Below are 22,669 nucleotides of genomic sequence, written 5' to 3'. Positions count from 1 at the left end.
GAAGCGTTATGAGAAAGCGGTTGATGTAGTCGAACGTCTTCACGATCCGACCGATCCAAGTACCGAACGCACGGCACCTCCGAGTTCAGCACACGTTCAGCTCGATGACGTCCCACGAACTCTGATCCAGCAGAGCTTCACGGGAGAGTTCCGTCAGCACGACGACGTGTTGACGGTGATGATGTTGCTACCGACGCAGGGCTTCGCCTAAGCACCGCTACGATATGATCGAGGTGGATTATGGTGGAGGGGGGCACCGCACACGACTAAGGGATCAATGATCAACTTGTGTGTCTTTGCGGTGCCCCCTACCCCCGTATATAAAGGGGGGAGGAGGAGAGGGCCGGCCAAGGGGAGAGGCGCGCCCAAGGGGGGGGGCAATCCTACTCCAAGTAGGTTTGCCCCCTCTTTCCTAGTCCTAGTAGGAGAGGGGAAGTGAGAGGAGGAGAAGAATAAGGAAAGGGGGGCGGGCCCCTAGTCCAATTCGGTTTGGTCTAGGGGGGGGCGCGCGCCCCTAGCTGGCCGCCTCTCCTCTTCCTCCACTTGGGCCCATAAGGCCCAATAACCCCCCGGGTGGTTCCGGTAACCTCCCGGTTCTCCGGTATTTATCCGATAACCCCCGGAACTCATCCGGTGTCCGAAACCTTCCAATATATCGATCTTTACGTCTCGACCATTTCGAGACTCCTCGTCATGTCCGTGATCATATCCCGGACTCCGAACTACCTTCGGTACATCAAAACAAAAAACTCATAATACCGATCGTCACCAAACTTTAAGCGTGCGGACCCTACGGGTTCTCAAAAACTGAGGGAAATACTTACGCTGCTTTACTGCACCACCCTTTCCTCTTCAAGGGAAAACCTGTTGGAAATATGCCCTAGAGGCAATAATAAATTAGTTATTATTATATTATATTTCATTGTTCATGATAATCGTTTATTATCCATGCTAGAATTGTATTGATAGGAAACTCAGATACATGTGTGGATACATAGACAACACCATGTCCCTAGTAAGCCTCTAGTTGACTAGCTCGTTGATCAATAGATGGTTACGGTTTCCTGATCATGGACATTGGATGTCGTTGATAACGGGATCACATCATTAGGAGAATGATGTGATGGACAAGACCCAATCCTAAGCCTAGCACAAGATCGTGTAGTTCGTATGCCAAAGCTTTTCTAATGTCAAGTATCATTTCCTTAGACCATGAGATTGTGCAACTCCCGGATACCGTAGGAGTGCTTTGGGTGTGCCAAACGCCACAAACGTAACTGGGTGGCTATAAAGGTGCACTACGGGTATCTCCAAAAGTGTCTGTTGGGTTGGCATGAATCGAGACTGGGATTTGTCATTCCGTGTAACGGAGAGGTATCTCTGGGCCCACTCGGTAGGACATCATCATAATGTGCACAATGTGACCAAGGAGTTGATCACGGGATGATGTGTTATGGAACGAGTAAAGAGACTTGCCGGTAACGAGATTGAACAAGGTATGGGGATACCGACGATCGAATCTCTGGCAAGTATCGTACCGATAGACAAAGGGGATTGTATACGGGATTGATTGAATCCTTGACATCGTGGTTCATCCGATGAGATCATCGTGGAGCATGTGGGAGCCAACATGGGTATCCAGATCCCGCTGTTGGTTATTGACCGGAGAGTTGTCTCGGCCATGTCTGCATGACTCCCGAGCCCGTAGGGTCTACACATTTAAGGTTCGATGACGCTATGGTTATAGGGAATAGATGTACGTGGTTACCGAATGTTGTTCGGAGTCCCGGATGATATCCCGGACGTCACGAGGAGTTCCGAAATGGCCCGGAGGTAAAGATTTATATATGGGAAGTCATCATACGGTCACCGGAATAATTCGGGGGTTACCGGTATTATACCGGGACCACCGAAGGGGTTCCGGGGGTCCACCGGGAGGGTCCACCTGCCCCGGAGGGCCCTATGGGTTGTGTGTGGAGAGGGACCAGCCCCTTAGTGGGCTGGGAGCCTCCCTCCCCTAGGGCCCCCCTCTTCCTTGCCCCTATATATATGTGGGGGGTGGGAGGGCAGCCGCACCCAAGTTCTGGCGCAACCATCCCCCTCTCCCAAGTCCTCCTCCTTTCCCGCGGTGCTTGGCGAAGCCCTGCAGGATTGCCACGCTCCTCCTTCACCACCACGCCGTCGTGCTGCTGCTGGATGGAGTCTTCCCAACCTCTCCTTCTCCCCTTGTTGGATCAAGGCGTGGGAGACGTCACCGGGCTGCACGTGTGTTGAACGCGGAGGCACCGTTGTTCGGCGCTTAGATCGGAATCAACCGCGATCTGAATCGCTGCGAGTACGACTCCTTCATCCGCGTTCTTGCAACGCTTCCGCTTAGCGATCTACAAGGGTATGTAGATGCACTCCCCTTCCCCTCGTTGCTAGATTACTCCATAGATTGATCTTGGTGATGCATAGAAAATTTTAAATTTCTACTACGATCCCCAACAAAACCAACGCAGTGCTCAAGAGGTAGCAGTTACTTGCCTGAGATTCGATCGTCGGTATCTCAATACCTAGTTCAATCTTGTTACCGGCAAGTCTCTTTACTCGTTTCGTAATACATCATACCGCAACTAACTCACTAGTAACAATGCTTGCAAGGCTTATAGTGATGTGCATTACCGAGTGGGCCTAGAGATACCTCGCCGACAATCGGAGTGACAAATCCTAATCTTGATCTATGCCAACTCAACAGGTACCATCGGAGACACCTGTAGAGCACCTTTATAATCACCCAGTTACGTTGTGACGTTTGGTAGCACACAAAGTGTTCCTCCGGTAATCGGGAGCTTCATAATCTCATAGTCATAGGAACATGTATAAGTCATGAAGAAAGCAATAGTAGAAAACTAAACGATCAAGTGCTAAGCTAACGGAATGGGTCAAGTCAATCACATCATTCTCCTAATAATGTGATCCCGTTAATCAAATGACAACTCATGTCTATGGTTAGGAAACATAACCATCTTTGATTAACGAGCTAGTCAAGTAGAGGCATACTAGTGACATTCTGTTTGTCTATCTATTCACACATGTACTAAGTTTCCGGTTAATACAATTCTAGCATGAATAATAAACATTTATCATGATACGAGGAAATAAATAATAACTTTATTATTGCCTCTAGGGCATATTTCCTTCAGTCTCCCACTTGCACTAGAGTCGATAATCTAGATTACACAGTAATGATTCTAACACCCATGGAGCCTTGGTGCTGATCATGTTTTGCTCATGAGAGAGGCTTAGTCAACGGGTCTGCAACATTCAGATCTGTATGTATCTTGCAAATCTCTATGTCTCCCACCTAGACTTGATCCCGGATGGAGTTGAAGCGTCTCTTGATGTGCTTGGTTCTCTTGTAAAATCTAGATTCCTTTGGCAAGGCAATTGCACCAGTATTGTCACAAAAGATTTTCATTGGACCCGATGCACTAGGTATGACACCTAGATCAGATATGAACTCCTTCATCCAGACTCCTTCATTCGCTGCTTCCGAAGCAGCAATGTACTCCGCTTCACATGTAGATCCCGCCACGACGCTTTGTTTAGAACTGCTCCAACTGACAGCTCCACCGTTCAATATAAACACGTATCCGGTTTGCGATTTAGAATCGTCCGGATCAGTGTCAAAGCTTGCATCAACGCAACCATTTACGATGAGCTCTTTTTCACCTCCATAAATGAGAAACATATCCTTAGTCCTTTTCAGGTAATTCAGGATGTTCTTGACCGCTGTCCAGTGATGCACTCCTGGATTACTTTGGTACCTCCCTGCGAAACTAATAGCAAGGCTGTAGGATCGAAAGTATGTCTAGAGGGGGGGGGTGATTAGACTACTTGACCAAATAAAACTTATCTTTTCCTAATTTTAGTTCTTGGCAGATTTTAGCTAATTTAGGACAAGTCAAGCAATCATCACATCACTCAAGCAAGCATGCAAAGAGTTTATGGGCAGCGGAAAGTAAAGCATGCAACTTGCGAGAATGTAAAGGGAAGGGTTTGGAGAATTCAAACGCTATTGGAGACACAGATGTTTTTCCCGTGGTTCGGATAGGTGGTGCTATCCTACATCCATGTTGATGGAGACTTCAACCCACGAAGGGTAACGGTTGCGCGAGTCCACACAGGGCTCCACCCAAGGGCAACGGTTGCGCGAGTCCACACAGGGCTCCACCCACGAAGGGTCCACGAAGAAGCAACCACCCACAAAGGGTCCACGAAGAAGCAACCTTGTCTATCCCACCATGGCCATCGCCCACACAGGACTTGCCTCACTAGCGGTAGATCTTCACGAAGTAGGCGATCTCCTAGCCCTTACAAACTCCTTGGTTCAACTCCACAATCTTGTCGGAGGCTCCCAAGTGACACCTAGCCAATCTAGGAGACACCACTCTCCAAGAAGTAACAAATGGTGTGTAGGTAATGAACTCCTTGCTCTTGTGCTTCAAATGATAGTCTCCCAACACTCAACTCTCTCTCATAGGATTTGGATTTGGTGGAAAGAGGGTTTTTGTGGAAAGCAACTTGGGAAGGCTAGAGATCAAGATTCATATGGTAGGAATGGAATGTCTTGATCTCAACACATGAGTAGGTGGTTCTCTCTCAGAACATATGAGTTGGAATGGTGTGTGTGTTCTGATGGCTCTCTCCTCGAATGAGAAGGAGGTGGAGGGGTATATATAGCCTCCACACAAAATCCAACCGTTACATACAATTTACCAATCTCGGTGGGACCGAATCAGAAAACTCGGTCTGACCGAAATAGTAAACCTAGTGACCGTTAGGAATTTCGGTGGGACTGACATGCAACTCGGTAGGACCGATTCGGTTAGGGTTTGGGCATAACGTAATCTCGGTGAGACCGATTACACAAACTCGGTGAGACCGAATTTGGTAATTAGCTAACCAGAGAGTTGGTCAGGCAAACTCGGTGGGACCGATTTGCTCTTTCGGTGAGACCGAGTGGAACTCGGTGAGACCGAAAAGTTACAAAGGGGAAACACTGAGTTTACATTGCAATCTCGGTGGGACCGATTTGCTCTTTCGGTAAGACCGAAAAGTTATGAAAGGGAAACAGAGAGTTTGCAACCCCATCTCGGTGAGACCGAGATCCTTATCGGTAGAACCGAATTGCTAGGGTTTGGCAGTGGCTAATGACAAGTGAAACTCGGTGGCGCCGGATAGGAAGAATCGGTAGGACCGAGTTTGGCTTAGGGTTTAGGTCATATGTGGATATGGGAAAGTAGTTGAGGGTTTTGGAGCATATCACTAAGCACATGAAGCAAGAGGCTCATTAAGCAACACCTCATCCCTCCTTAATAGTATTGGCTTTTCCTAAAGACTCAATGTGATCTTGGATCACTAAAATATAAAATGAAGAGTCTTGAGCTTTTGAGCTTGAGCCAATCCTTTGTCCTTAGCATCTTGAGGGTTCCACTTTCACATCCATGTCATGCCAATCATTGAGCTTTCCTGAAATAATCATCTTGGAATAGCATTAGCTCAATGAGCTATATGTTGTTATGAATTACCAAAACCACCTAGGGATAGTTGCACTTTCAATCTCCCCCTTTTTGGTAATTGATGACAACATATAGATCAAAGCTTCGACAAATGATAATAAGCATGAAATATATCGTCGCTTTGAGAAGTATGTGATAAGTAAGAGCTCCCCCTAAATTTGTGCATATTTAAAATTTGCTTTGGACTGCAAATGCACAAAGAGTTAGAGTCATGGGTTACTCTTCCATGTCACATACATCTTGGTGGAGCGCTCAAAATGATAAGAATGAAATACATGCACTCATTACCAAGAATAATGAATGATCACACAAGATAGATAGGATAATGGCATTAAGCAAGCATTAAGTGTAGCTTATGATCAAACACATGATCATCAATGTCTCACAAATAATGACGTAGTATCAAGCACACAAAAGCAGATAAGTTCGAAAAACCACCAAATAAAGCAAGAGAGAAAAGCAACACTCTCTCTCTCTCGAAGCCTATGATCTATACATCTTCTCCCCCTTTGGCAACAAGTTACCAAAAAGTTCCTAAAAAATGCATAGCACTAGATCGACGCTCAGGCTTGATCTTCAGGTGGTGGTGGAGTCCGGAGCACTCCAAGGACGAAGCCTTCGGTAGACGTGGTCGGAGTCGAGGCTGAAGTGGATGCTGGAGCTGGTGGAACTAAGGCAGTGGCTGGTGCAGACGTTGTAGCTCTGGTGTCAGCAACTGGCAGTGCAGACGACCTCGGACCTCGTGGCACCCTCGCAAAAGCATCAGTCGTGGTCCAGCCTCTCCTCTCATTCATGTCCTCCTGGAGCTGCTCCACGGCAGTCTGTATCTCTGTCACCTTGATGTCCAAGTCATAGAACCTCTGTTCCATGATCCTCTCTAAACTCGCCTGGTTCTGAGTCAGGGTGGCTATACTCTGCTCAATCCGCAGGGTGGACGCAATCAGGTAACCAAGCTGCTCTTGTTTGGTTTTCAGGAAGTAATCAGATGCCTCCGCTTGAGTAGGCATCCTGGCAGCTTTCTCCTTCTTCGCCTTCTCCTTCTGAGCTTGTGCATGGGCAGATGATGGTTCATTCTCAGTCATAACAACTTGATTATCTTCGAAATCTGGACGGATAGGCAGGTGTTCCTTATCCAACAAATATACGCCCGTGCCCATCTTGGAGTTGATGAGCTCCTGAATATGAGGGGCATATCCACAGCTCCTCTTCTGATCTGCCGCAGTCCTTTTGATTGTTTCCACTATGAGGCTCATGACTTTGAATTTTTGAGGCACGTCAAAGACATGAAGCAAATTGATCGCGTGACCTCTGATCATCTTGTGATCTCTAGACTTGGGCAGAAGGGTGTGCCTAAGGATCCAGTTGATCGTAGGCAATCCTGATAGCAGATAATGCACTGAGCCAAACTTGAACGTGTCAAGTGCTTCATTCGGAATCTCCTTGTACATGTTGGACATGGAGTTGTGGTCCATCTTTTTCTTGGCATAAATGTCCAAGTCATCTGCTTGCTCCTCTGGGGCATTGATCAACTTCGCTCATTCCTCAACAGTAGAGTGGTACCTTGTACCCTCTGACATCCATGTGATCCTGCCATCCGGATAAAAGTGTGATGTGGAGTAGAATTGCATGATTAGCTCCTCGTTCCACTTTGTGAGCTTCTGCCCAACAAAGTCTGCAACTCCACACGCACTAAAGCTGTCAAATACTCCAGGGTAGTACTCTTCATTGTCCTTGATATAGGTCCAGTCGACCCATCTCATGTCACATACAATTGGCTTCTTGTCAAGTAGCACTGTCTCATAGGAATCCTGCTGCTCCTTGGTATGAAACCTGTAGTCCACTGCAGTCCTTCTCCTAGAAGCATATGGATCTGCTTCTCTCCACTTCCTGAGCCCTGAGTCTCTCCTGAGCTTCATATCCTCAGCCACAGGATGAGCATTGTTGTGGTCTGGGATCTTGGGCTTGAGCTTCCGAAGGACATTCTCTTCCTCTTCCTCTGCAGCTTCAGGCACTGGGGCCTTGTTCTTCTCAGTGGCTGGGATGCTTCTTGTGTTTCTCTTTGGTGCACTCTTAGGCTTAGATGCAGCCTTAGGTGCTTCCTTGGGCTTGGATGCAGCTCCCCCTGACCTTATGGCATCTCCCATTAGCTTGGGTGCCTTGGGCGCTGGTGCAGCTGCCTCTTCTTCCTCTTCCTCTTCCATGATGGAAGCTTTGCCAAGCACTCTAGCCACAGTCTTCTTCACCCTCTCCTTCCTTTTCTTGCCCTCAGCTGCAGCTGGCTCTTAGGAAGTGGGCTTCTCAGTTGAGGCTTAGCCTTTGACATGGGCTGCCTGCCTACTGGCCTTTTGATTTTCAGACCTAGCTTAGTGCCTTGAGCTGGTTCAATTCTCTTGGAAGTGGCCTCTTCCTCTGCCACATAGTCCTCATCTTCAGAGTCTGAAGTTTTCTTCTTCCTTTGTCTCGTGGCAGCCTTTGGCAAATTGCTAGGAGTGCTCCTGCTGCCTTCATCAGATGAACTGGAGGGACTAGTGCCCTCACTCATCACCACTTGCTGCTCTGACAGATTCTGGTTATCACTCTAGTCTGACATGCTTCAAACTGACTGTTGACCCTGTGAATAGATTATAGAGGAGATAGAGTGGATGAGCATCACAAAATGCAGAGATTTTTGCAAAAAGAATGATCCAAAAACTTAGTTTTAGTTTCCCACTGAAATCATCTCGGATCTACCGATTTTCAAACTCGGTGATACCGAAGCAGTTTTGGAACCTAAACTAGTGAACTCGGTAGGATCGAGTCACAGTTCGGTGGCACCGAGACTGCTAGGGTTTCACTGAGTTCAAAAATCGGTCACACCAATAAGTAATTCTCGGTCAGACCGAGTCTCACTTGTGCAATGGCATAAGCCAAATCGGTGGGACCGAGTTTTTCAACTCGGTGGGTCCGAGATAGTTTCGGCGGAAACCTAAACCTAGAATTTTCGAATCAAACCTAATCTATGAGCGTTTTGACTGGATAGAAGTTTATCAAACGTGGCTAGAAACAATATGATCACAATGTGCTAGGAATCAGATTGAGGAATAGCACAAAGATCAAGTCCATACCCTAGTTCGGTGGGGACTTGCTACGGCGGCAACGGTGGGGCAGAATTTCCGTTGACGGTGATGGAGACCAGCGACTGGAGGCTACTGGCGGCGAGAAGACGATCCGGAGACCTCGAGGGCAGAGCAGGCTATCGCGCGGGCGAAGGGGTTCGAAGAAATTTCCAAATTTTACCCGTGACTATATATAGCCCGACCCTGTCGGTGTGACCGAGTGGAACAACTCGGTGGCACCGAGATTCATAACTGCGTGCAGTTACTGAAACTCGGTGTGACCGAAAGGTTCAAATCGGTTGCACCGAGATCAAAAACCTAGATCAACTTAATGATCTCGGTAGGACAAAAGTGGAGTATCGGTCAGACCGAGAATCATAAAGAGGTTTTGGAAGTTTAAGTCTATGACGAATCGGGGACTCCGAGCGCTCCTCACACAGAGTGGTTCGAATCTGACTTGATCAAATTTTGTGATGCAGCACGAATAGAGTTTGAGACGAGAAACGCATAGATAGCTAGAGGACGTTCTTAGTCATTCTTGTCCATCCACTTGGCAAAAGAGGATAAAACCAAGCAATCAAAACAACAAGTGGATGTCCTCGAATGAGTAAAATATGCAATCAGCATGCTCACACAATAAGATGGCAAATGAAATATGTGGCAAGGCATGCACAACCAATTCTAGCATTTATCAAGCAATTTGTGATGACTAGGTCATCTATATATGAGTACATTGACTTAGGAGTCAAGTGAGAACACTTGATCATAGGTCATACTCATCGTTTAAGCTCAAGTGGGGTTACCACTTTTACATGAAGCATTGTTGTGTTCACATCTTTAGAGTTGCTTTAGCTCAAGTCTTAGAGTAAAGCTCCCCCTAGATGTGATATCCCCCCTAAGAGGGATGAACTAACCTTGGGTTTTGTCGATGATGACTTCATGTAGATATTGAAGATGTGGATGCTCAATGTTGATGTAGATCTCTTGGAGCTATCCATTTGAGTGAATTGCACTTTCAATACCTACATGGGTTAGTCCCACAAGGAACAAACAAGGATATCCATAGACATAGAGTGATGCACACAAAAGATGATGTCCATGAAAACTTTTAGGTTACCTTGTCCCTTGTCTTACCAACAAGAGGGTTTGTGACTCCTTGAACTAGTGCAAGATGTGGAAGTTGATTGCACTTGTTCTTGCCAAAATGATAAGAGTGAAGTATGTTGGCGGAGTCACCCTCAAGAACTCTCTAGTTCTTCTTATTTTGGATCCACATCATCTTGATGGGAATCCTTGGAGTTGTAGTCGTACTTGATGAAGTGGAACTTGAAGTAGTCTTGGGAATCCACTTGACTAAGGTCTTAGGAGCTTCTTCAAATGCATCAATTTCCTCTTGAAGCTTGTCCTTGCCTTTTTGCTCGTAGTCTTGTGGTGGAAGATCATCTTGAGCTTGTGTCCCATTGAAAGAAGTATACTTCTCTTGTTGAGGGACAAACTTTGTCTTGGGGTATTGATCTTCTTCCCATTCAACTCCATTGGCATTGAACTTTCGTTCAAAACCAACACCTTGATTCTTCCGGTGCATTCCTTGCTTGCGCACAATTTCCTCGAATTGCTTACTCCCGGCAAGGCTTTTGTACACTCCTTTCTCTATAATTCCCTTCAATAAGCTATTTTATTGCTCAAGTGTAACTTGGCTAAGAGAATCATTAGTGGAATCAAGAGAACTACTAGAAGCAACAATATTGGATTTAGCATGATCATTGTTACTACTAGAGGAAGAATCTTTCTTGTTAGACTTGACTTGAGGCATGTAAGTGGATAAGAGTAAACGCTTGGCAATGTAAGAAGAACTTTTCTTGCGGAGATCATCATTGATTGCCTTTAAGAACTCATGCTCTTGCTCAAGATTGAGCTTTTCAAAGCGTAGTTTCTCATGAGCTCTTAAAAGTTCTCGATGATCTTCAAAGATAGTGTCATGAGCTAACTTAAGAGTTTTTAGTTCTTTAGTTAGAGCCTCAATCTTCTCCTTATCATTGTCACTCGTTTTAGCATGATTAATTGGTCTTTCATCATAGTATTCATCACTAGAGTTGTCACCAAGCAAATCATCACCTAACAAGTCATCTTCATCACTATTGAAATCAACATACTCGGGGTGTGTTACCTTAGGACCTTTGGCCATGAAGCATCTTCCAATTCCTTCATTTGGTGAGTCAAATATGTCGTAGGAGTTGGTTGACACAAGTGCTAGACCGGCAACACCTTCATCTTGAGTATCTTCGGAGTCGGAGTGATAACTTCTCTCGGAGTGGCTGTCGGAGTCGGAGCCGGATACCCATTCACCAACATGAGCTTGATGTCTTCATCTTGTGTAGCTCCTTGATGATTTTTCCTTCCTTTCCGAATCCTTGCTTCTCCGTGAGTATCTTCGTTCATAACGATCATCTTTACTCCTTCTCTCTCTTGGTGGTGATCCTTTGCTTCTCCTTTTTGGAGAATCTTCTCTTCTCTTGTAGGGAGCCGTACACTCATTGGAATAGTGTCCGGGTCTTCCACAATTGTAACAGTTTCGCTCTCTACTAGAAGATCTTTTGTCATTGTAGGACCTTGACTTGGAGCTTCTATCTTTGCTTCTACTCTTGTAGAACTTGTTGAAGTTCTTCACCATTAAGCTCAATTCTTCATTGAAGTCTTGTTTCTCACTTGATGATGTAGGGGCTTCACATGAGGCTTTATAGGCACCACTTGATTTGTTGTGAAGTTCCTCTTTATCCTTAAGTGACATCTCATGAGCAACAATTCTTCCAATCACCTCCGTTGGCTTGAGATCTTTGTAATTGGGCATCATTTGGATCAATGTGCACACGGTATCATATTTTCCATCCAAGGCTCTTAGGATCTTCTTGATGATGAATCTATCGGTCATCTCTTCACTTCCTAAGCCGGCAATCTCATTTGTGATGAGAGCAAGCCTAGAGTACATTTCAGCGACACCTTCACCATCCTTCATCTTGAACTTGTCAAGTTGGCTTTGAAGCACATCCAACTTGGATTCCTTGACGAAGTCGGTACCTTCGTGCATATCAATCAAAGTGTCCCAAATTTTCTTTGCATTCTCAAGGCGGCTGATTTTGTTGAATTCTTCGGGGAACAATCCGTTGAAGAGAATATCACAAGCTTGAGCATTGTATTGCAACATCTTCAACTCATCCGCGGTAGCTTCACGGTTTGGTTCTCTCCCGTCAAAGAAGTCACCTTGCAAACCAACACACACAATAGCCCAAACAGCGGGGTTATGTCCAAGAATATGCATTTTCATTTTATGCTTCCAACTAGCAAAATTAGTACCATCAAAGTAAGGACCTCTACGGTGATAATTTCCCTCGCTAGACGCCATACTCTCCTAGGTTGTGAAACCAAGGCTATGACCACCAAAAGCTATGGAGATCAAGCAAATGGAGACCAAGGCTCTGATACCACTTGTAGGATCGAAAGTATGTCTAGAGGGGGGGTGATTAGACTACTTGACCAAATAAAACTTAACCTTTTCCCAATTTTAGTTCTTGGTAGATTTTAGCTAATTTAGGACAAGTCAAGCAATCATCACATCACTCAAGCAAGCATGCAAAGAGTTTATGGGCAGCGGAAAGTAAAGCATGCAACTTGCGAGAATGTAAAGGGAAGGGTTTGGAGAATTCAAACGCTATTGGAGACACGGATGTTTTTCCCGTGGTTCGGATAGGTGGTGCTATCCTACATCCACGTTGATGAGACTTCAACCCATGAAGGGTAACGGTTGCGCGAGTCCACACAGGGCTCCACCCAAGGGCAACGGTTGCGCGAGTCCACACAGGGCTCCACCCACGAAGGGTCCACGAAGAAGCAACCACCCACAAAGGGTCCACGAAGAAGCAACCTTGTCTATCCCACCATGGCCATCGCCCACACAGGACTTGCCTCACTAGTGGTAGATCTTCACGAAGTAGGCGATCTCCTAGCCCTTACAAACTCCTTGGTTCAACTCCACAATCTTGTCGGAGGCTCCCAAGTGACACCTAGCCAATCTAGGAGACACCACTCTCCAAGAAGTAACAAATGGTGTGTAGGTAATGAACTCCTTGCTCTTGTGCTTCAAATGATAGTCTCCCCAACATTCAACTCTCTCTCATAGGATTTGGATTTGGTGGAAAGAGGGTTTTTGTGGAAAGCAACTTGGGAAGGCTAGAGATCAAGATTCATATGGTAGGAATGGAATGTCTTGATCTCAACACATGAGTAGGTGGTTCTCTCTCAGAACATATGAGTTGGAATGGTGTGTGTGTTCTGATGGCTCTCTCCTCGAATGAGAAGGAGGTGGAGGGGTATATATAGCCTCCACACAAAATCCAACCGTTACATACAATTTACCAATCTCGGTGGGACCGAATCAGAAAACTCGGTCTGACCGAAATAGTAAACCTAGTGACCGTTAGGAATTTCGGTGGGAGTGACATGCAACTCGGTAGGACCAATTCGGTTAGGGTTTGGGCATAACGTAATCTCAGTGAGACCGATTACACAAACTCGGTGAGACCGAATTTGGTAATTAGCTAACCAGAGAGTTGGTCAGGCAAACTCGGTGGGACCGATTTGCTCTTTTGGTGAGACCGAGTGGAACTCGGTGAGACCGAAAAGTTACAAAGGGGAAACACTGAGTTTACATTGCAATCTCGGTGGGACCAATTCGCTCTTTCGGTAAGACCAAAAAGTTATGAAAGGGAAACAGAGAGTTTGCATCCCTATCTCGGTGAGACCGAGATCCTTATCGGTAGAACCGAATTGCTAGGGTTTGGCAGTGGCTAATGACAAGTGAAACTCGGTGGCGCCGGATAGGAAGAATCGGTAGGACCGAGTTTGGCTTAGGGTTTAGGTCATATGTGGATATGGGAAAGTAGTTGAGGGTTTTGGAGCATATCACTAAGCACATGAAGCAAGAGGCTCATTAAGCAACACCTCATCCCTCCTTAATAGTATTGGCTTTTCCTAAAGACTCAATGTGATCTTGGATCACTAAAATATAAAATGAAGAGTCTTGAGCTTTTGAGCTTGAGCCAATCCTTTGTCCTTAGCATCTTGAGGGTTCCACTTTCACATCCATGCCATGCCAATCATTGAGCTTTCCTGAAACAATCATCTTGGAATAGCATTAGCTCAATGAGCTATATGTTGTTATGAATTACCAAAACCACCTAGGGATAGTTGCACTTTCAAAGGCACACATTAGGTCTGGTACACAACATTGTATACATGATAGAGCCTATGGCTGAAGCATAGGGAACATCTTTCATTTTATCTCTATCTTCTGCAGTGGTCGGGCATTCAGTCTTACTCAACTTCACACCTTGCAACACAGGTAAGAACCCTTTCTTTGCCCGATCCATTTTGAACTTCTTCAAAACTTTGTCAAGGTATGTGCTTTGTGAAAGTCCAATTAAGCGTCTTGATCTATCTCTATAGATCTTGATGCCCAATATGTAAGCAGCTTCACCGAGGTCTTTCATTGAAAAACTCTTATTAAAATATCCTTTTATGCTATCCAGAAATTCTATATCATTTCCAATCAACAATATGTCATCCACATATAATATTAGAAATGCTAGAGAGCTCCCACTCACTTTCTTGTAGATACAGGCTTCTCCAAAACTCTGTATAAAACCATATGCTTTGATCACACTATCCAAACGTTTATTCCAACTCCGAGAGGCTTGCACCAGTCCATAAATGGATCGCTGGAGCTTGCACACTTTGTTAGCACCCTTTGGATCGATAAAACCTTCAGGTTGCATCATATACAACTCTTCTTCCAGAAATCCATTCAGGAATGTAGTCTTTACATCCATTTGCCAAATTTCATAATCATAAAATGCGGCAATAGCTAACATGATTCAGACGGACTTAAGCATCGCTACGGGTGAGAAGGTCTCATCGTAGTCAACTCCTTGAACTTGTCAAAAACCTTTCGCGACAAGTCGAGCTTTATAAACAGTAACATTACCATCAGCATCTGTCTTCTTCTTGAAGATCCATTTATTCTCGATGGCTTGCCGATCATCGGGCAAGTCAACCAAAGTCCACACTTTGTTCTCATACATGGATCCCATCTCAGATTTCATGGCCTCAAGCCATTTTGCGGAATCTGGGCTCATCATCGCTCCCTCATAGTTCGTAGGTTCGTCATGGTCTAGTAACATGACCTTCAGAACAGGATTACCGTACCACTCTGGTGCGGATCTTACTCTGCTTGACCTACGAGGTTCGGTAGTAACTTGATCTGAAGTTTCACGATCATCATCATTAGCTTCCTCACTAATTGGTGTAGATGTCACAGGAACCGGTTTCTGTGATGAACTACTTTCCAATAAGGGAGTAGGTACAGTTACCTCATCAAGTTCTACTTTCCTCCCACTCACTTCTTTCGAGAGAAACTCCTTCTCTAGAAAGGATCCATTCTTAGCAACAAAAGTCTTGCTTTCGGATCTGTGATAGAAGGTGTACCCAACTGTCTCTTTTGAGTATCCTATGAAGACACATTTCTCCAATTTGGGTTCGAGCTTACCAGGTTGAAGCTTTTTCACATAAGCATCACAGCCCCAAACTTTAAGAAACAACAACTTTGGTTTCTTGCCAAACCACAGTTCATAAGGAGTCGTCTCAACGGATTTAGATGGTGCCCTATTTAACGTGAATGCAGCCGTCTCTAAAGCATAACCCCAAAACGATAGCGGTAAATCTGTAAGAGACATCATAGATCACACCATATGTAGTAAAGTACGATTACGATGTTGGGACACACCATTACGCTGTGGTGTTCCAGGTAGCGTGAGTTGCGAAACTATTCCGCATTGTTTCAAATGAAGACTAAACTCGTAACTCAAATATTCTCCTCCATGATCAAATCATAGATTTTCTTGTTATGATGATTTTCCACTTCACTCTAAAATTCTTTTAACTTCTCAAATGTTTCAGACTTATGTTTCATTAAGTAGATATACCCATATTTTCTCAAATCATTTGTGAAGGTGAGAAAATAAAGATATCCGCCGCGAGCCTCAACATTCATCGGACCACATACATCAGTATGTATGATCTCCAAAAAATCTGTTGCTCGCTCCATTCTTCCAAAGAACGGCGTTTTAGTCATCTTGACCATGAGGCATGGTTCGCAAGTACCAAGTGATTCATAATCAAGTGATTCCAAAAGTCCATCAGAATGGAGTTTCTTCATGCGCTTTACACCAATATGACCCAAACGGCAGTGCCACAAATAAGTTGCACTATCATTATCTACTCTACATCTTTTAGCTTCAATACTACGAATATGTGTATCTCCGCTATTGAGATTCAAAAAGAATAGACAACTCTTTAAGGGTACATGACCATAAAAGATATTACTCATATAAATAGAACAACCATTATTCTCTGATTTAAATGAATAATTGTATCGCATCAAACAAGATCCAGATATAATGTTCATGCTTAACGCTGGCACTAAATAACAATTATTCAGGTATAATACTAATCCCGAAGGTAGATGTAGAGGTAGCGTGCCGACTGCGATCACATCGACTTTGGAACCATTTCCCACGCGCATCGTCACCTTGTCCTTTGCCAATCTTCGCTTAATCTGTAGTCCCTGTTTCGAGTTGCAAATATTAGCAACAGAACCAGTATCAAATACCCAGGCACTACTGCGAGAATTAGTAAGGTACACATTAATAACATGTATATCACATATACCTTTGTTCACCTTGCCATCCTTCTTATCCGCCAAATACTTGGGGCAGTTCCGCTTCCAGTGACCAGTCTGTTTGCAGTAGAAGCACTCAGTCTCAGGCTTAGGTACAGACTTGGGTTTCTTCTCCTGAGCAGCAACTTGTTTGTCATTCTTCTTGATGTTCCCTTTCTTCTTCCCTTTACCCTTTTTCTTGAAACTGGTGGTCTTGTTAACCATCAACACTTGATGCTCCTTCTTGATTTCTACCTCTGCAGCCTTTAGCATTGCGAAGAGCTCGGGAATTGTCTTATTCATCCCTTGCATGTTATAGTTCATCACAAAGCTTTCGTAGCTTGGTGGCAGTGATTGAAGAACTCTGTCAATGACACTATCAACAGGAAGATTAACTCCCAGTTGAGTCAAGTGGTTATGGTACCCAGACATTCTGAGTATATGTTCACTGACAGAACTATTCTCCTCCATCTTGCAGCTGTAGAACTTATTGGAGACTTCATATCTCTTAATCCGGTCATTTTCTTGAAATATTAACTTCAATTCCTGGAACATCTCATATGCTCCATGACGTTCAAAACGTCATTGAAGTCCCGGTTCTAAGCCGTAAAGCATGGCACACTGAACTATCGAGTAGTCATCAGCTTTGCTCTGCCAGACATTCATAACATTTGGTGTTGCTCCTGCAGTAGGTTTGGCACCTAGCGGTGCTTCCAGGACGTAATTCTTCTGTGCAGCAATGAGGATAATCCTCAAGTTACGAACCCAGTTCGTGTAATTGCTACCATCATCTTTCAACTTTGCTTTTCTCAAGGAACGCATTAAAATTCAATGGAGCAACAACACGGGCCATCTATCTATAACAACATAGACATGCAAAATACTATCATGTACTAAGTTCATGATAAATTAAAGTTCAGTTAATAAAATTATTAAAGAACTCCCACTTAGATAGACATCCCTCCAATCATCTAAGTGATCGTGTGATACATATCAACTAAACCATGTCCGATCATCACGTGAGATGGAGTAGTTTTCAATGATGAACATCAATATGTTGATAATATCTTCTATATGATTCACACTCGACCTTTCGGTCTCCAGTGTTCCGAGGCCATATCTACATATGCTAGGCTCGTCAAGTTTAACCCGAGTATTCTGCATGTGCAAAACTGGCTTGCACCCGTTGTATGTGAACATAGAGCTTACCACACCCGATCATCACGTGGTGTCTCGGCACGACGAACTTTCGCAATGGTGCATACTCAGGGAGAACACTTGTACCTTGAAATTTAGTGAGAGATCATCTTATAATGCTACCGTCGATCTAAGCAAAATAAGATGCATAAAAGATAAACATCACATGCAATCAATATAAGTGATATGATATGGCCATCATCATCTTGTGCTTGTGGTCTCCATCTCCAAAGCACCATCATGATCACCATCGTCACCGATGCGACACCTTGATCTTCATCGTAGCATCATTGTCGTCTCGCCAACTATTGCTTCTACGACTACCGCTACCGCTTAGTGATAAAGTAAAGCAATTACAGGGCGATTGCATTGCATACAATAAAGCGACAACCATATGGCTCCTGCCAGTTGTCGATAACTCAGTTACAAAATATGATCATCTCACACAACAAAATATAGCATCATGTCTTGACCATATCACATCACAACATGCCCTGCAAAAACAAGTTAGACGCCCTCTACTTTGTTGTTGCAAGTTTTATGTGGCTGTTACGGGCTGAGCAAGAACCGTTCTTACCTTTGCATCAAAACCACAACGATAGTTTGTCAAGTTAGTGTTGTTTTAACCTTCTCAAGGACCGGGCGTAGCCACACTCGGTTCAACTAAAGTTGGAGAAACTAACACCCGCTAGTCACCTGTGTGCAAAGCACGGCGGTAAAACCAGTCTCGTGTAAGCGTACCCATAATGTCATTCCGGGCCGCTTCATCCAACAATACCGCTGAACCAAAGTATGACATGCTGGTAAGCAGTATGACTTGTATCGCCCACAACTCACTTGTGTTCTACTCGTGCATATAACATCTACGCATAAACCTGGCTCGGATGCCACTGTTGGGGAACGTAGTAATTTCAAAAAAAATCCTACGCACACGCAAGATCATGGTGATGCATAGCAACGAGAGGGAAGAGTATCTTCCACGTACCCTTGTAGACCGTAAGCGGAAGCGTTATGAAACGCGGTTGATGTATACGAACGTATTCACGATCCGACCGATCCAAGTACCGAACGCACGGCACCTCCGAGTTCAGCACACGTTCAGCTTGGTGACGTCCCACAAACTCCGACCCAGCAGAGCTTCACGGGAGAGTTCCGTCAGCACGACGACGTGTTGACGGTGATGATGTTGCTACCGACGCAGGGCTTCGCCTAAGCACCGCTACGATATGATCGAGGTGGATTATGGTGGAGGGGGGCACCGTACACGGCTAAGGGATCAATGATCAACTTGTGTGTCTTTGGGGTGCCCCCCTACCCCCGTATATAAAGGGGGGAGGAGGAGAGGGTCGGCCAAGGGGAGAGGCGCGCCCAAGGGGGGGCAATCCTACTCCAAGTAGGTTTGCCCCCTCTTTCCTAGTCCTAGTAGGAGAGGGGAAGGAAGGGGAGGAGAAGAAGAAGGAAAGGGGGGGGGCTAGTCCAATTCGGTTTGGGCTAGGGGGGGCGCGTGCCCCTAGCTGGCTGATACGTCTCCAATGTATCTATAATTTTTTATTGCTCCATGCTATTATATTATCTATTTTGGATGTTAATGGGCTTTATTTTACACTTTTATATCATTTTTGGGACTAACCTATTAACGGAAGTCCCAACCCAAATTGTTGTTTTTTTGCCTATTTCAGTGTTTCGCAGAAAAGGAGTATCAAACGGAGTCCAAACGGAACGAAACCTTCGGGAATGTGATTTTCTCAACAAACGTGATCCAGGAGACTTGGAGTGGGCGTCAAGAAACAATCAAGGAGGCCACGAGGCAGGGGGCATGCCCTCCACCCTCGTGGGCCCCTCATTGCTCCACCGACCTACTTCTTCCTCCTATATAAGTCCACGTACCCCGCAAACATCCAGGAGCACCACGAAAACCTAATTCCACCGCCGCAACCTTCTGTACCTGAGAGATCCCATCTTGGGGCCTTTTCCGGAGCTCCGCCGGAGGGGGCATTGATCACGGAGGGCCTCTACATCAACTCCATGGCCTCTCCGGTGATGTGTGAGTAGTTTACTTCATACCTACGGGTCCATAGCTAGTAGCTAGATGACTTCTTCTCTCTCTTTGGATCTCAATACAAAGTTCTCCTCGATTCTCTTGGCGATCTATTAGATGTAATCTTCTTTTACGGTGTGTTTGTCGAGATCCGATGAATTGTGGGTTTATGATCCAGATTATCTATGAACGATATTTGAATCTTCCCTGAATTCTTTTATGTATGATTGGTTTATCTTAGCAAGTCTCTTCGAATTATTAGTTTAGTTTGGCCTACTAGATTGATCTTTCTTGCAATGGGAGAAGTGCTTAGCTTTGGGTTCTGTCTTGCGGTGCTCGATCCCAGTGACAGTAGGGGAAACAACACGTATTGTATTGTTGCCATCGAGGATAAAAAGGTGGTGTTTATATCATATTTCATGAGTTTATCCCTCTACATCATGTCATCTTGCTTAAGGCGTTACTCTGTTCTTATGAACTTAATACTCTAGATGCATGCTGGATAGCGGTCGATGTGTGGAGTAATATTAGTAGATGCAGGCAGGAGTCGGTCTACTTGTCGCGGGCGTGATGCCTATATACATGATCATGCCTAGATATTCTCATAACTATGCTCAATTCTATCAATTGCTCGACAGTAATTTGTTCACCCACCGTAATACTTATGCTATCTTCAGAGAAGCCACTAGTGAAACCTATGGTCCCCGGGTCTATCTTCCATCATATTAATCTACCGTTATTTCCATTAATATTTATTTTGCAATCTTTACTTTCAATATATATCATAAAAATACCAAAAGTACTTATCTTATTATTATCATCTCTATCAGATCTCACTCTTGCAAGTGGCCGTGAAGGGATTGACAACTCCTTTATCGTGTTGGTTGCGAGGTTCTTATTTGTTGTGTAGGTACGAGGTGACTCGCGCGTGGTCTCCTACTGGATTGATACCTTAGTTCTCAAAAACTGAGGGAAATACTTAAGCTGCTTTACTGCATCACCCTTTCCTCTTCAAGGGAAACCCAACATAGTGCTCAAGAGGTAGCAAGAAGGATTTCTAGCGCCGTTGCCGGGGAGATCTATGCCAAGTCAAGACATACCAAGTACCCATCACAACTCTTATCCTTTGCATTACATTATTTGCCATTTGCCTCTCGTTTTCCTCTCCCCCATTTCACCCTTGCCGTTTTATTCGCCCCCTCTTTTCCGTTCGCCTCTTTTTTGCTTGCCTCTTGTTACTTGTTGCCCTTATGGCTTTACCAAAAGGTGTTGATCCTCACCTTAGAAGGTTGGAAGAAATCGAAAACAACGTTAGAAGTTTTATGTCTTTGCAGTTTGAGCATAATAATTTCTTTAGGAACGAGCTTAAAGAACAAAAAGGTTTTATCGGTTTCATGAATAAAGAGCTCGATGATATGTCTAAGGAATTTTATGGTTTCAAATCTCAGTTTGCTCATCTTGAAAAATTAAATGCCCAAATTTCTGATAAGCAGGCCACTTTATGTAATAAGATGGCCGCTAAACCAGAAGAGTTAGATAATAAAGATGATGATCTAAAAGTTATTGATGTGTCCCCTATTAAATCTTTGTTTTGCAATATGAATCTTGATAATGATGGGACTGGAGATGAGTCAACTTTAGTTAGAAGACGTCCCAAAAATTCGGAGTTTTTAGATCTTGATGCAAAAAATGATAAAAGTGGGATTGAAGAGGTTAAAACTTTAGATATCCATGAACCCACTATCTTGGATTTCAAGGAATTTAATTATGATAATTGCTCTTTGATAGATTGTATTTCCTTGTTGAAATCCGTCTTAAATTCTCCTCATGCTTATAGTCAAAATAAAGCTTTTACTAAACATATCGTTGATGCTTTGATGCAATCTTATGAAGAAAAACTTGAGTTGGAAGTTTCTATCCCTAGAAAACTTTATGATGAGTGGGAACCTACAATAAAAATTAAAATTAAAGATCATGAGTGCTATGCTTTGTGTGATTTGGGTGCTCGTGTTTCCACAATTCCAAAAACTTTGTGTGATTTGTTAGGTTTCCGTGAATTTGATGATTGTTCTTTAAACTTGCACCTTGCGGATTCCACCATTAAGAAACCTATGGGAAGAATTAATGATGTTCTTATTGTTGCAAATAGTAACTATGTGCCCGTAGATTTCATTGTTCTTGATATAGATTGCAATCCTTCATGTCCTATTATTCTTGGTAGACCTTTCCTTAGAACGATTGGTGCAATTATTGATATGAAGGAAGGGAATATTAAATTCCAATTTCCATTAAGGAAAGGCATGGAACACTTTCCTAGAAAGAAAATTAAATTACCATATGAATCTATTATGAGATCCACTTATGGATTGCATACCAAAGATGACAATACCTAGATCTATCCTTGCTTTTATGCCTAGCTAGGGGCGTTAAACGATAGCGCTTGTTGGGAGGCAACCCAATTTTATTTTTATTCCTGGATTTTTGCTCCTGTTTACTAATAAATAATTTATCTAGCCTCTGTTTTGGTTGTGTTTTTTATGTTAAATTAGTGTTTGTGCCAAGTAGAACCGTTGGGAAGTCTTGGGGAAAGTCTTTTTGATCTTGCTGTAAAAATCAGAAACTTTAGCGCTCACGAGAATTTCTGCCATTTTTATTTGGAGAGTTATATATAGTTAATTATTTTTGCAAATGATTATTAGATAAATTCATCACGTCCAGCAATTTATTATATAATTTTTGGGGTTCCATAAGTGGTTGAAACCTACAGATTACTACAGACTGTTCTGTTTTTGACAAATTCTGTTTTTCGTGTGTTGTTTGCTTATTTTGATGAATCTATGGCTAGTAATAGAGTTTATAAACCATAGAGAAGTTTGAATACAGTAGGTTTAACACCAATATAAATCAAGAATGAGTTCATTACATTACCTTGAAGTGGTGTTTTGTTTTCTTTCGCTAACGGAGCTCACGAGATTTTCTATTTTGAGTTTTGTGTTGTGAAGTATTC

This window comes from Triticum dicoccoides, chromosome 5A (genome assembly GCF_002162155.2).
Source record: "Triticum dicoccoides isolate Atlit2015 ecotype Zavitan chromosome 5A, WEW_v2.0, whole genome shotgun sequence".
NCBI classification, from domain to species: domain Eukaryota; kingdom Viridiplantae; phylum Streptophyta; class Magnoliopsida; order Poales; family Poaceae; genus Triticum; species Triticum dicoccoides.
Note: the sequence above shows the minus strand (reverse complement) of the source record.